Source organism: Anomaloglossus baeobatrachus, chromosome 4 (genome assembly GCF_048569485.1).
Source record: "Anomaloglossus baeobatrachus isolate aAnoBae1 chromosome 4, aAnoBae1.hap1, whole genome shotgun sequence".
NCBI lineage: Eukaryota > Metazoa > Chordata > Amphibia > Anura > Aromobatidae > Anomaloglossus > Anomaloglossus baeobatrachus.
The window spans coordinates 213,519,270-213,535,768 of record NC_134356.1 but is presented as its reverse complement, the minus strand read 5'-3'; positions in this window follow the sequence as shown (position 1 = coordinate 213,535,768).

Here is a 16,499-nt window from a genome sequence, read left to right as displayed (position 1 = left end):
AGTGAGCGTAGTGTGCTGACACCCTCCTCCCCGCCCGCGACAACTTGGCGTCACGAACAGGATCTTACCGCTCTGCCGTTTGGTAGAGGTGCGCCTTGTGACCGCCGGAGATATCCGGCAGAAAAATTTCAGAAGCCGCCATCTTTGGCGCGAAAAGTTCCCGCTCGAGCGTCTTCTCGAGCAGCCGAGGCGCGAAGGCCAGAACTCCGCCCCGAAAGGGGAGTGGCCGAAAAGAAGCTAAGGGGGACGCGATGGCGGCTAGCTGCATGTAGCCGCGGCTATAAAAGCAGGGACGCCAGGACCCTGCAGTCACTCCGTTCCTGGAAGAAGAAGTCACCATGTGGATGCCGTCCCGAAACACCGTGGCCCCCGCGCCGGGAACCGCAGCGTGGGTGGAAATCCGGACCGCACAGCTCCATTTAAGGCTGCAGGTCAAAATGCAGCTCCTCTTGGAGGAGTGGGAGACCGACATGGCGGACGTTATAGTCACCGTGCGGAGACACGAGGAGGAAGCGGATGAAGGGAGGGTGAGTGACCCACACCCCTATGTCCCCGAGGGACCGGTCGCTGCGGCTGAGGGACCCGGTCCAAGCCCTCTCCCCCCGTTGCCTCCCTCGCCACCCGTCTCGGAGGCCGTGACCCCGCCACTAGGCCCGCTACCACCGCAACCGGTAGCGAAACCCAGCTCGTCCGCCCCAGCGGACCGACCTGTAGCCGGAGCCCGTAGCAAACCGGAGGTGTTGCCATGGAAGGCTCCGAAGGTTGTACCAGAGACAGTCCCCGAGAAGTTTCCCGAGCCGGAGCTGATGACCTGCTCCGAGCCGAAGGCCCAGCAGCGGAAAGCCCCTATGCCCATCCCCCACACCTCGGCTGAGGTAGCGCCGGGTTGTTGCTGTAAGGCAGCGCCCAAGGCCAAGACACCGCGGGACACGCCGCCCAGATTCCTGACAGTGGGCAACGTCCAGAATGTCCCGCGGGGCCCGACCCGTGCGCCGGAGCTCGCAGCAGCGCCGTATTGGAATAGGGAGCCGGTACCACTGGGCCTGGAGATCGCTGAAAGGGAACGGAAGAAGGCTGAGCTGGTGGCCAGAGCGATAAGGGAGAAAGAGAATCTCCGCCAGGCCACGTTCCGTGTCCGGGGCCCGTTGTACGAGGGGCAGGTGAGGCGGTTTGATGTTCCCCGGTTCTACGGGTTTATCTATGAACCGGGCCTGGAGGCCGAAGTGTTTGTAGCCCGGCGGGATGTGCATGCCCACCTGCCCGAGGAGCATCCCGGCCGCAACCTTATGCCGGGAGACATTGTACGGTACACCCGACACTGCGGAGAGAGGGGGTGGTTTGCCCTGGATGTGAAACTGTGGGACAGCCAGGAGAGCAGAGTGAGCCCTGCACCCCCTCCCTCGGATGGAGCTGAAGGCCTGGAGTAGGGCAGCGGAGCACCGTTGTCCAGTCCCTGTTGGGACCACCACAGTTTGTTTGAAAGTTTGAAATGATGAAAAATGATGATACCGTGCAAGTCACCAGATTATCTTTGTGATTGAACCGGCCGGAGCCGGCACCGTTGTCCCCGTGGGGACCGTTTAAAAAGTTTTGCATGGGAACTATCCATGGACAAGCCCGTGAACTTGCAGGGCACCCACAAACGTTAAGTGGCTTGTAAATATGTTGTTTGCCGTTACCGTTTCCGCAATGCCACCTCCGGAGAGGCAGGTTGGAGGGAGGGCCCTCAGCAGAGCAGGCTGGGGCCCAGCCACCAAAGGAACCAGTGGCTACCCTCTGGAGGGGAAGGACAGATCCCGCTCGGGTACCGTGTGCTGGACTGTGGGTCAAGGGGTGCTGCCTGGGCTTTAGGGGCAGCATCAGGGCCAGGTTGCTTGGGTGGGAGAGAGCGGAAACCTTAACCGTAAACCGTTATGCAACGTTTAAGCAATGTGCCTCCCGTTAAGGGAAGATTCATTAAAAATGTATATATGTTACCGTTTACCATGTTATACCCTTTTATGCTTTACAGAAAACAAAAAGGAAAATAAAACCGGTGTTGGACGGGCAGCCCGAGGACGGTCTGCGTTTTGCTAAGGGGGAATGTGACGCCCTGGGCAAGCCAGGGGTCACAGGTCACAACACCACATGCACCCCACATTCCCTGCAGGTACACCAGCTAACCTAAAAATCCTTGTTGCCTTCCTCCAGGGGCTGGTGTTCACACCAGGGGGTGGAGCCAGGCGGTTGGTGTCCGCCCACCAAGGAGTTCACAGCCCTGGAGGCAGGAAGAACCGTGAAGATTAGCTCAGGAGGAGCTTGAGTGAGGAGCTAAGTGAACAGAGTTAAGAAAAGGGAGAGGAAGGAGTAGGAGGTGAACAGAGTGTAGCTCAGGAGGGAGCTAGAGTGAAGTGAAACATCAGTGGAAGTGACAGAAAGCCTGAAGTTGGTCTGTGGCTGTGTGCCCGGACGGAGTCAGCAAGGTCAGCAGACAGCGGTGAAGGTCTGCAGTGGGACTGTCTGGAGGTTGCTGGAAGGACCACGGAGGCTGTGTGCCCGGGGGTCTGGAGCAGTATACAAAGGGCAGTCAGCACCAGGGCAGGAGCCTTTCGGATCCCGGCAAGGCTTGGAGTCGCCGTAAATTGCCAAATCCGTTAGTGAAGGGGACGTCTGTCTCCCAACAAGCAAGTCCTGATTGACGGCAAAGGTCCAACCACAACGGGGAAACACCGCCACCGCCAAGGCACCAGTTTCCCAGGGCCGGCGCCTGCGGGCAAGAGAGTAGCTCCTCCGGTCCAGATTGTAGCCGGGGAGCGGGTAACCGGTGGGAACCCATCGCTACCAAACAGACATTTCAAAGGTGCAGGGAAGAGACCGTCACCGCTAACTGCAGGGAACCGCAGCACCGTGAACCGTCCAAGGGACCCATCCAACCAGCCGTTTGTTTACCGAGAACTGTGTCGTGTTTACTGGCTGAGTGAGTACCTCAGTGCCGCAAGGCACAGCGCTGCCCCTGCGCCCCTGCACCTCACTGGGCACCGGGATCACCAACCCCTACCCACGGAGGGACAACACAACAACTGGCTGCTCCGCCTCACCATCCCCGGGATCCCCATATAGAGCAGCGGTGGTGTACACTCAATCACCACAACCGTGGGTGGCGTCACGGACAATAAACTATCCCCACACCCAACAACCCCCTTTCACTCACGGGCGAGGAGTGCCGCTCGAGAACCCCCGGGATCCGGCCTACAGCTTGAGCCACCACTGAGCAGCGGCCGCCGGACCCGAGCAGAAGGGGGTGAGCGTAGTGTGCTGACACCCTCCTCCCCGCCCGCGACAACTTGGCGTCACGAACAGGATCTTACCGCTCTGCCGTTTGGTAGAGGTGCGCCTTGTGACCGCCGGAGATATCCGGCAGAAAAATTTCAGAAGCCGCCATCTTTGGCGCGAAAAGTTCCCGCTCGAGCGTCTTCTCGAGCAGCCGAGGCGCGAAGGCCAGAACTCCGCCCCGAAAGGGGAGTGGCCGAAAAGAAGCTAAGGGGGACGCGATGGCGGCTAGCTGCATGTAGCCGCGGCTATAAAAGCAGGGACGCCAGGACCCTGCAGTCACTCCGTTCCTGGAAGAAGAAGTCACCATGTGGATGCCGTCCCGAAACACCGTGGCCCCCGCGCCGGGAACCGCAGCGTGGGTGGAAATCCGGACCGCACAGCTCCATTTAAGGCTGCAGGTCAAAATGCAGCTCCTCTTGGAGGAGTGGGAGACCGACATGGCGGACGTTATAGTCACCGTGCGGAGACGCGAGGAGGAAGCGGAGGAAGGGAGGGTGAGTGACCCACGCCCCTATGTCCCCGAGGGACCGGTCGCTGCGGCTGAGGCACCCGGTCCAAGCCCTCTCCCCCCGTTGCCTCCCTCGCCACCCGTCTCGGAGGCCGTGACCCCGCCACTAGGCCCGCTACCACCGCAACCGGTAGCGAAACCCAGCTCGTCCGCCCCAGCGGACCGACCTGTAGCCGGAGCCCGTAGCAAACCGGAGGTGTTGCCATGGAAGGCTCCGAAGGTTGTACCAGAGACAGTCCCCGAGAAGTTTCCCGAGCCGGAGCTGATGACCTGCTCCGAGCCGAAGGCCCAGCAGCGGAAAGCCCCTATGCCCATCCCCCACACCTCGGCTGAGGTAGCGCCGGGTTGTTGCTGTAAGGCAGCGCCCAAGGCCAAGACACCGCGGGACACGCCGCCCAGATTCCTGACAGTGGGCAACGTCCAGAATGTCCCGCGGGGCCCGACCCGTGCGCCGGAGCTCGCAGCAGCGCCGTATTGGGATAGGGAGCCGGTACCACTGGGCCTGGAGATCGCTGAAAGGGAACGGAAGAAGGCTGAGCTGGTGGCCAGAGCGATAAGGGAGAAAGAGAATCTCCGCCAGGCCACGTTCCGTGTCCGGGGCCCGTTGTACGAGGGGCAGGTGAGGCGGTTTGATGTTCCCCGGGGCTACGGGTTTATCTATGAACCGGGCCTGGAGGCCGAAGTGTTTGTAGCCCGGCGGGATGTGCATGCCCACCTGCCCGAGGAGCATCCCGGCCGCAACCTTATGCCGGGAGACATTGTACGGTACACCCGACACTGCGGAGAGAGGGGGTGGTTTGCCCTGGATGTGAAACTGCGGGACAGCCAGGAGAGCAGAGTGAGCCCTGCACCCCCTCCCTCGGATGGAGCTGAAGGCCTGGAGTAGGGCAGCGGAGCACCGTTGTCCAGTCCCTTTTGGGACCACCACAGTTTGTTTGTTTGAAAGTTTGAAATGATGAAAAATGATGATACCGTGCAAGTCACCAGATTATCTTTGTGATTGAACCGGCCGGAGCCGGCACCGTTGTCCCCGTGGGGACCGTTTAAAAAGATTTGCATGGGAACTATCCATGGACAAGCCCGTGAACTTGCAGGGCACCCACAAACGTTAAGTGGCTTGTAAATATGTTGTTTGCCGTTACCGTTTCCGCAATGCCACCTCCGGAGAGGCAGGTTGGAGGGAGGGCCCTCAGCAGAGCAGGCTGGGGCCCAGCCACCAAAGGAACCAGTGGCTACCCTCTGGAGGGGAAGGACAGATCCCGCTCGGGTACCGTGTGGTGGACTGTGGGTCAAGGGGTGCTGCCTGGGCTTTAGGGGCAGCATCAGGGCCAGGTTGCTTGGGTGGGAGAGAGCGGAAACCTTAACCGTAAACCGTTATGCAACGTTTAAGCAATGTGCCTCCCGTTAAGGGAAGATTCATTAAAAATGTATATATGTTACCGTTTACCATGTTATACCCTTTTATGCTTTACAGAAAACAAAAAGGAAAATAAAACCGGTGTTGGACGGGCAGCCCGAGGAAGGTCTGCGTTTTGCTAAGGGGGAATGTGACGCCCTGGGCAAGCCAGGGGTCACAGGTCACAACACCACATGCACCCCACATTCCCTGCAGGTACACCAGCTAACCTAAAAATCCTTGTTGCCTTCTTCCAGGGGCTGGTGTTCACACCAGGGGGTGGAGCCAGGCGGTTGGTGTCCGCCCACCAAGGAGTTCACAGCCCTGGAGGCAGGAAGAACCGTGAAGATTAGCTCAGGAGGAGCTTGAGTGAGGAGCTAAGTGAACAGAGTTAAGAAAAGGGAGAGGAAGGAGTAGGAGGTGAACAGAGTGTAGCTCAGGAGGGAGCTAGAGTGAAGTGAAACATCAGTGGAAGTGACAGAAAGCCTGAAGTTGGTCTGTGGCTGTGTGCCCGGACGGAGTCAGCAAGGTCAGCAGACGGCGGTGAAGGTCTGCAGTGGGACTGTCTGGAGGTTGCTGGAAGGACCACGGAGGCTGTGTGCCCGGGGGTCTGGAGCAGTATACAAAGGGCAGTCAGCACCAGGGCAGGAGCCTTTCGGATCCCGGCAAGGCTTGGAGTCGCCGTAAATTGCCAAATCCGTTAGTGAAGGGGACGTCTGTCTCCCAACAAGCAAGTCCTGATTGACGGCAAAGGTCCAACCACAACGGGGAAACACCGCCACCGCCAAGGCACCAGTTTCCCAGGGCCGGCGCCTGCGGGCAAGAGAGTAGCTCCTCCGGTCCAGATTGTAGCCGGGGAGCGGGTAACCGGTGGGAACCCATCGCTACCAAACAGACATTTCAAAGGTGCAGGGAAGAGACCGTCACCGCTAACTGCAGGGAACCGCAGCACCGTGAACCGTCCAAGGGACCCGTCCAACCAGCCGTTTGTTTACCGAGAACTGTGTCGTGTTTACTGGCTGAGTGAGTACCTCAGTGCCGCAAGGCACAGCGCTGCCCCTGCGCCCCTGCACCTCACTGGGCACCGGGATCACCAACCCCTACCCACGGAGGGACAACACAACAACTGGCTGCTCCGCCTCACCATCCCCGGGATCCCCATATAGAGCAGCGGTGGTGTACACTCAATCACCACAACCGTGGGTGGCGTCACGGACAATAAACTATCCCCACACCCAACAACCCCCTTTCACTCACGGGCGAGGAGTGCCGCTCGAGAACCCCCGGGATCCGGCCTACAGCTCGAGCCACCACTGAGCAGCGGCCGCCGGACCCGAGCAGAAGGGGGTGAGCGTAGTGTGCTGACACCCTCCTCCCCGCCCGCGACATGAGCAAAGACCCAAACTGGCCAATCATTGACTTTACAAAATGCTCGTTACTCGCATCAAACTCGTCTGAGCATCTGACCTGCTTGAATCGAGCATTTGACCGTTTTAGTGCTTGCCTATCACTAATAAATAGTGTAAGGATTTATGCACTTTGGTTGTCCTTTGCAGTCACACAGAAGACAATGAGGTTGGGTGCAAAAGAGCTGGAGTTTATTATTTCCATAGACTTCCAGGTACAGGCCAAACAACCTCTTTTGGGCACAGAAGCTATAACTAATGATGTGCGAGCACAAAAGTGCTTGGTTGCTCGGTAGTCAAATCGAGCATGTCGGACTCTCGGAAATGTCCAAATCGAGCACCAAACACATTCAAAATCAATGGATGACTCAAGCATATCTTTCTTGAAGACGCGGGCTGTTACCTACCCTGAAAGAGCCCTCCGGCCACCACAGTACCTATCACCTGTGTGTAGCAGGCATCAAACATCGCCTGGCAACCTCCATTCCATCTTCCCAGCCACCACAGTCCCCATCATCCTCTTGCAGCTGGCATTGCCCAGCAACTTCCGTTTCCTGTGTGCCGTCAAAATATTCCCTTCCCAGCCAAAGTAATTGTGCTGTTTATTCTGCTTTTTGGGAAAAGAGAGAGTGATTTGTTTTCCAGAACAAGGGACTGAGGGCTAAAGCCCATAGTTTTCTGCTTTACCTGGATTAGTTATCAAAAATAGGCAGAAGCCCACATCAATTTTTTTATATATATTCTCTATCCACATTTGTTTTCAGGGAAATTTCCCCCATTTTGCTCACTTTTGCAGCCCCCTAGACCTTACTATGACCATTTTACAGCCATTTTACAGCAGATAAGTACAAGTCTCCATTAACTTATATTGGGTTCAGGGTCCAGGGTGAAGTCCAGGTCCTGAACCAAATTTAACTTAAGTCTGGCCGAACCCAGCGAACTCGAACTTCCACAGGTCCACTTAACCCTTTTCTTTACAAAATTTTCACATTCTTATTACAAATTTGTCACTTGCACTATACTCCAAATGTAAAAGTTATCAACTTCATAAGGCATACCATATGTTCCCCTATATGTTTCCAATGCCTTGGTCTACATGATTAACTGTAATGATCATCTTTGTTATAGCATGAAACTATTAGGCAACTATTAGTGCAATTGCATCTCCAAAAGCTGCTTCTTCTTAATCTACAACCCCTGGCTAAAATTATGGACTCACCTGGCTCTGAGGATGTTCATTCCGTTGTTTATTTTTGTTTAAAAGAAGCAGATCACAGACATTGCACAAAACTAAAGTCATTTCAAATGTCAACTTTCTGGCTTTAAGAAACACTAAAAAGAATTATGAAAACATAATGTGTTAGCCAGTAACGGTTACTTTTCAAGACCAAACGGGGAAAAAAATAGGGAATCACTCAATTATGAGGAAAAAATTATGGAATCATGAAAAACAAACAAACAAAAGAACACTCCAACACATCACTAGTATTTTGTTTTACCACCTCTGGCTTCATAACAGGTTGCAGTCTCTTAGGCATGGACTTAATGAGTGACAAACAGTACTCTTCATCAATATGGCTCCAACTTTCTCTGATTGGTGTTGCCAGATCAGCTTTGCAGGTTGGAGCCTTCTCATGGACTATTTTCTTCAACTTCAACCAAAGATTTTTAATTGGATTGAGATCTGGACTATTTGCAGGCCATGTCATTGACCTTATGTGTCTTCTTTCAAGAAATGTTTTCACAGTTTTTGCTCTATGGCAGGATGCAGTATCATCTTGATAAATTATTTCATCATCCCAAAACATCCTTTCAATTGATAAAATAAGAAAAGTCCAAAATTTCAATGTAAACTTGGGCATTTATTGAAGATGTAATGACAGCCATCTCCCCAGTGCCTTTACCTGACATGCAGCTCCATATCATCAAAGACTGTGGAAATTTACATGCTCTCTTCAGGCAAGCATATTTTTATTGTTTAGCTTTTCTGTATGTAAATCCCATTTCCTTTAGGCCGTTTCTTACAGTTTGGTCACAGACATTCAAAACAAGATAGCCTGCGGAGACACCATCACATGTTTCTCAACGCTGGCAGGAAACTAGCCAGGTCCTTCATCGGGAAGGAACAACCACGGGAAGGGCAGTCTCCAATCAAGGAGACCACCTATGCCAAACATGGTATCCATCCACAGACAGCTGTTTCAGGGTATTTTCCCCTCATCAGTGTGGAGTAGGAAACTGGCTAGTGGGAGCATTGCCTAGTAGAAGACTACATAAGCAAGGATGGTTGACCTTAGGGAGATCAACATCCAACACCGCGGAGACACCATCACGTGTTTCTCAACTTAGTAATTCTAGAGCAATGCCCCCTGGGAAATATTCAGAACAAGAAAGCCTGCGGAGACACCATCACATGTTTCTCAACGCTGGCAGGAAACTAGCTAGGTCTTTCACTGGGAAGGAACAACCACGGGAAGGGCAGTCTCCAGTCAAGGAGACCACCTAAACATGTGATAGTGTCTCCGCAGGCTTTCTTGTTTTGAATATTTCCCAAGGGGCATTGCTCTAGAATCACTGCATTGAGAAACACGTGATGGTGTCTCCGTGGTGTTGGATGTTGATCTCCCTAAGGTCAACCATCCTTGTTTATGTAGTCTTCTACTAGGCAATGCTCCCACTAGCCAGTTTCCTACTCCTCACTGATGATGGGCAAATTCCCGGAAACAGCTGTCTGTGGATGGATACCATGTTTGACATAGGTGGTCTCCTTGACTGGAGACTGCCCTTCCCGTGGTTGTTCCATCCCGGTGAAAGACCTGGCTAGTTTCCTGCCAGTGTTGAGAAACATGTGATGGTGTCTCCGCAGGCTTTCTTGTTTTGAATATTTCCTAGGGGGCATTGCTCTAGAATCACTGCTTTGAGAAACACATGATGGTGTCTCCGCGATGTTGGATGTTGATCTCCCGAAGGTCAACCATCCTTGCTTATGTAGTCTTCTACTAGGCAATGCTCCCACTAGCCAGTTTCCTACTCCTCACTGATGATGGGCAAATTCCCGGAAACAGCTGTCTGTGGATGGATACCATGTTTGACATAGGTGGTCTCCTTGACTGGAGACTGCCCTTCCCGTGGTTGTTCCATCCCGGTGAAAGACCTGGCTAGTTTCCTGCCAGCATTGAGAAACATGTGATGGTGTCTCCGCAGGCTTTCCTGTTTTGAATATTACCCAAGGGGCATTGCTCTAGAATTACTAAGTTGAGAAACACGTGATGGTGTCTCCGCGGTGTTGGATGTTGATCTCCCTAAGGTCAACCATCCTTGCTTATGTAGTCTTCTACTAGGCAATGCTCCCACTAACCAGTTTCCTACTCCACACTGATGAGGGGAAAATACCCCGAAACAGCTGTCTGTGGATGGATACCATGTTTGGCATAGGTGGTCTCCTTGACTGGTGACTGCCCTTCCCATGGTTGTTCCTTCCCGGTGAAAGACCTGGCTAGTTTCCTGCCAGCGTTGAGAAACATGTGATGGTGTCTCCGCAGGCTTTCTTATTTTGAATATTTCCCACCGGGCATTGCTCTAGAATCACAGCATTGAGAAACACGTGATGGTGTCTCTGCAGTGTTGGATGTTGATCTCCCTAAGGTCAACCATCTTTGCTTATGTAGTCTTCTACTAGGCAATGCTCCCACTAGCCAGGTTTCTACTTCATACTGATGAGGGGCAAATACCCTGAAACAGCTGTCTGTGGATGGATGTCATGTTTGGCATAGGTGGTCTCCTTGACTGGAGACTGCCCTTCCCATGGTTGTTCCTTCCTGGTGAAAGACCTGGCTAGTTTCCTGCCATCGGTGAGAAACATGTGATGGTGTCTCCGCAGGCTTTCTTGTTTTGAATATTTCCCAGGGGGCATTGCTCTAGAATCACAGCGTTGAGAAACACGTGATGGTGTCTCCGCGGTGTTGGATGTTGATCTCCCTAATGTCAATCATCCTTGCTTATGTGGTCACAGACATTGACTTCAGTTTCCTTCCATTCGTTCCTCATTTGTTTTGTTGTGCATCTCCTGTTGTGGAGACATATTGCTTGAAGTTTCCTGTCTTTACGCTTTGATGTCTTCCTTAGTTTACCAGCATTTTTCCTTTAACAACCCTTCCATGTTGTTTGTATTTGGTCCAGATTTTAGACACAGCTGACTGTGAATAACCAACATCTTTTGCAACAATGCGTGATGATTTACCGTCTTTTAAGGGTTTGATACTGTAATCTTTCCCTTTGTTTCAATTGCCATCTCTCGTGTTGGAGCCATGATTCATGTCAGTCTACTTGGTGCAACAGCTCTCCAAGGTATGATCACTCCTTTTTAGATGCAGACTAACAAGCAGATCTTATTTGATGCAGATATTAGTTTTGAAAATGAAAATTTACAGGGTGATTCCATAATTTTTTCCTCATAACTGAGTGATTACATAATTTTTACCCGTTTGGTCTTGAAAATTTACCGTTACTGACTAGCACATTATGTTTTCATGATTTTTTTAGCGTTTCTTATGCCATTTGAAATAACTTTAGTTTTGTGCCATGTCTGTGATCTGCTTTTTTTTAAACAAAGTAAACTGAATGAACATCCTCAGAGCCAGGTGATTCCATATTTTTTGCCATGGGTTGTATTAGTAAACCAGGGTTCAAGAAGTCCATTTAATAACCATGCAATACTCAGGAGAACAAACACTGCTACTAATGGAAGCCTACACACAGTCTGTAATTTGGGGACTTGACATACTGTAGACTAGGATTCTAAGTACGATTATCTAGCACTTTATTGAACTTGCAATTATATTTCAAACAATTTATATAAAGACATGTCCAGTTAGAGGACGTTTACCACAGTTCACAGAAATATGGCTGAAAACTTTTTTTGAACTATGTATTTAACCCTTTCTGAAGGACATTAGTCTTTGCACAACTAGAAAAGGAATGCCTGCACCACTCTGGCACAATATGATAAGCAGATGGCATCAGAGACTGACCTGCATACAATTATGCCCTCTGGATTATTTTAAGTTTCAAAACAGCCCTCTTCTCCCCCTTTCTCAATTATGTAGGCTTTTTTCAGCTCTTTTGATGCCTTCTGTATTGGATTCTTGTACACAGCAGCTCAGTTATCCTGGTTATCTTGCAAAGGATCTCTTTTGGCAGGTCTTAGTATTTATAGGTTGCCTTCTTTTTAGCTTAGAATTTATAAGGTACCTTCTTTACAGCTTCCCCTCTACGTGGCTGGTTCTGCCACTAATAATCAGAAATTTGCCTTTCCGCAGCTTCCAACAATGCACACAACTTACTTCATATTGAATCCTCTTTCAGAACGATTGTGAGGCTTCAGGATAAAAAGAACACTATCAGACTCCGGGAAAAGTTGAGAAATCTCCCAGATACCAACAAAGACTTCCTATACTTGTTTAATGGCAGGTTTCAAGAGGATTTGATGGTACCTTGGATTTGTAATATCTTCTTAGAGTCTCAAAGTTTTGGCAACTATGATGTAGTCAACGGCAATCTTGAAGTGAGACTGTTGCTTGGGGGACACTTTCAGTTGGCATGAAAGAAACAGGGAAGGGGCATAGAGGTAGTGTAGCCTAAAAACAGTGGCATAGCTGTAAATAAACTGTGATTACTGTGCTCTTAGATTATCAAAATGAAGACTTTGAAAGTATGAACTATAGAGGAAGAACGGTGACTCAATGAGGAGTTTGTATGTTGTCCAAGTTTTTGAATGGATTTCCTACAGGTACTCCAGTTTACTCCCATACTCCAAGGACATATTCCTAGGGAATGTAGATATGTGCATCTTAGTAGGAGCAATAATGTCAATGTCTGTAAAATGCTGTGAAATATAAAGGCACTATGTAGGTAAAATAAATCAATAAAAAAACTACATGTGTTCAACCTTCCAATTGCTTATTGGGGAATCTTATCAAATACTGAACTAAATGCTCTTTGAATCCTGCTGCTATTCACATCTCATGGATCCAGCATGGGAAATTGCTTCAATCTCAACCAGCTAGCTTTCTCTGCTTTTCAGTAGGGCGTGCACCTCTGACATCAGGTGTTCAGGTGAGTTCTGGAAGCAAGTTACTTATTCAGATAGTTGGCGTCCATGTCTACTGTGGACACTTTCTCTGCAGTAGCTCAGATATAAGAGTACCTCCTGACATATCCAGTTCTACTACATGTCTGGTATATTGCCACAAGTGTGCCTCATGATATACCAAGCTCAGATACAACACTTGGCTCTGCTATTTTGCTGGGCTCCACTAAATTTTCATGAGTTTCGTGAGAAACTTCTCGCGTACGGTTGGCCTTTGCTGCCACACCTGACATACTCGGTCATATTGTGCCGCTGTCCCCTGCTACTACACTCAACTCAGCTCCAGCTCTGCTGTAAGTTCTGGTGTACTCAGGTCTTCTACATCAACAGCTGTCTTCCTACACTGAGTCACCAACCTCTACAGCCTCATTTGATCTAGCTGCCATCCAGATTTAACAACCTTTTTTTTGAAAAACTGGTTCATCTCAATGCATCAAAGTCATCAGTTCATGCTGCATTCCATGTCCTTATTTGGACCAAAGGTTTTGATGATTCATCTCAGTAGAGGAGATGTAAAGGGGTATTCCCATCTCCTAGATCCTATCCCAATATGGAGTAGGCATAATATTAGAAAATACCTCCAACTAAAAATGTAGTATAGTTCTCCTGATATAACCTTGTCTCTTACCTCATGTGCAGGGCATTTCAGCTTTGGTATCCATGGTTATGACCACATGAAACTAATTGACAGTCAATATATGAGTAGATGTAAGCATGGATTACTAAGCTGCAATGTCCTGCACATGAGGTAAGAGGCCTGGCTATAGCTGGAGAACTACACACATGGTCAAAATTGTTGGTACCCCTCGTTTAATGAAAGAAAAACCCACAATGGTCACAAAAATAACTTGAATCTGACAAAAGTAATAATAAATAAAAAACTATGAGAATGAACAAATTAAAGTCAGACACTGCTTTTCAACCATGTTTCCACTGATTTTTTAAAAAAAAAAACAAAACAAAAAAAAACAAAAACTCTTGAAATAGACCTGGACAGAAATGATGGTACCCCTGAAAATAATGTGACAAAAGGGACATGTTAAATCAAGGTATGTGCACCAAGTAGCATCACAGGCGTCTACAATCTTGTAATCAGTCAGTGGGCCTGTACATAGGACTACAGATACTCACTGTGCTGTTTGGTGACATGTACCACACTCAACATGAACCAGAGGAACCGAACAAAAGCGTTGCCTCAGGAGATTAGAAAGAAAATTATAGACAAACACGTTAAATGTAAAGGTTATAAGACCATCTCCAAGCAGCTTGATGTTCCTGTGGCTACAATTGCACATATTATTCATAAATGTAAGATCCATGGGACTGTAGCCAAAGTCCCTGGACGTGGCCGCAGGAGGAAAACTAATGACAAATCAAAGAGATGGATAATACAAATGGTAACAAAAGAGCCAATAAAAACGTCTAAAGAGATTAAAGGTGAACTTCAAGCTCATGGATCATCAGTGTCAGTTCGCACCATCCGTCGTTGTTTGAGCCAAAGTGGACTTCATGGGAGATGACCAAGAAGGACACCATAGTTGAAAAAAAATTATAAAAAAAGTCAGACTGAAATTTCCCAAACTACTGTTGACAAGCCACAAAGCTTCTGCGAGAATGTCCAATGGACCGATGAGATAAAAATGGAACTTTCTGGCAAGATACATCAGCTCTATGTTCATAGATGGAAAAATGAAGTATATCAAGAAAATAATACTGTCCCTACTGTGAAACATGGAGGAGGCTCTGATATGTTCTGGGACTCCTTTGCTACATCTGGCACAGAGTGTCTTGAATCTGTGCAGGGTACAATGAAATCTCAAGACTATTGAGGGATTCTAGAGAGAAATGTGCTGCCCAGTGTCAGAGCTTGGTCTCAGTCGCAGGTCATGGGACTTGCAACAGGATAATGACTCAAAACACACAGCTAAAAACACCAAAGAATGGCTAAGAGTAAAACATTGGACTATTCTGAAGTGTGCTTCTGTGATCTCTGACCTAAATCCTATTGAGCAGCTTTGGAAAGAGCTGAAGCATGCCATCTGGAAAATGCAACCTTGAAACATGAGACAACTGGAGCAGTGGAGTGTTGAGTCTTGAGAAGTGGGCCAAAATACCTGCCGAGAGGTGCAGAAGTCACATTGACAGTTACAAGAATTGTTTGATTGCAGTGATTGCCTCAAAGGTTATGTAACCAAATATTTATTTAAGGGACCATCATTTCTGTCCAGGCCGATTTCATGAGTTTTATTTTTTAAAACATTCTGTGGAAGCTGAAAAGCAATGTCTGACTTTCATTTGTTCATTTTCATTGATTTTTTTTATTTATTATTACTTTTGTCAGATTCAAGATATTTCTGTGACCAATGTGGGTTTTTCTTTTATTAAATGAGGGGTACCAACAATTTTGACCACGTGTGTATGGTCCAGAGACAATCCCATAGATATCCCATTCAAGGGATGGTGTTTTCCCTTATCCAGAGACAGTGGCAACCCAAGAACTTAGATCCACTAAGTCAAAAAGTCCAGAAGAAAAACCCTAGAAAACCCAGAAAAAAGAGCAGAAGAATAGATGGTAACTAACAGGCGGCAACCTACTGACTATTTAAACACAACTAGAAATAGTGGTGGAGCGTGCCTACTCTACCTCGACGCCTCATCACTGCCTAAGAAACTAGTTAGTCTCAAAGATGAAGAAAGGAAATCCTAACATGCCTTAGAGCAGTCCCAAAGAGATAGTTAAAGCCCCCAACATATATTGACGATGATATAAGAAATAAATAATACACAATTGGTTAGGAATAGACTTGAGCAATGAGAGGCCCTGCCGAATAAGACACCAAAGGATAGGATAGATTACTGGGTGCAGCCAGCAAAACCCTAATATATGCCAAATCCTGATGATCAAAATTCCCTTAGGACCACATGATCCCCCACCCACTCCATCATGGAACTCTTGTGCAGGACACCAGACAGGATTGGCATCCAAGAAAGGTTGTCTCAAAAAACGGTTACGTTGCAACTGCCATAAGCAGAAAAATATTCAAGTCCAACAGGACTAATAGTGAGTAGTCATTTGATGTAGTCTAATAAACGGTATACTAAGTACAACAAAAGTAAGTATTCAAAAATGATGAAGAAGGTCTTCACTGGATTCTCAGCAAGGTCCCTTTGCTAAAGTTCATCAATGGGAACACAATGGAGCACAAAACACATATATAACCAAAAAACGCAGGACCATGTTCAGACAGACAGAAAAAAAACTCCACTATGCATTTTTTCACTGTGAATGAACCATCCTCATAGCACTTCAAAACAAATTGAAACATAATCAAAATAAACATTGTACATAAGAGAAAAATGCATGAAAATTGTTGAGTCACAGGCTAGAAAAAAAAGTACTTATCCAAGGCTCCAAAGGTGAGATCAGGATGACTAGGAAAAAAGGCAAAAATTGAATCTGCAGAAGCAGACAAATGGTAGCAGTCACACTGGAGATCTCCAAGAGAAAAAGACAAGCTGGAGCGCACTGGAGAAGTGTCTGGCGGGTCACATGCCCATGGCTGACATAACTGGAAGACCTGGGGTTCAAGACATTTTCAGTACTATAGAAAAACTGACACAGGAAACGATATCACCAGCATCAGCTTGAGGCAGAATCTCTTCCTTTATACATCAAGGGCTGGACATGATTGGTCAACCGGGATTAGAGCCAAGTCCGGCACCTGTCTC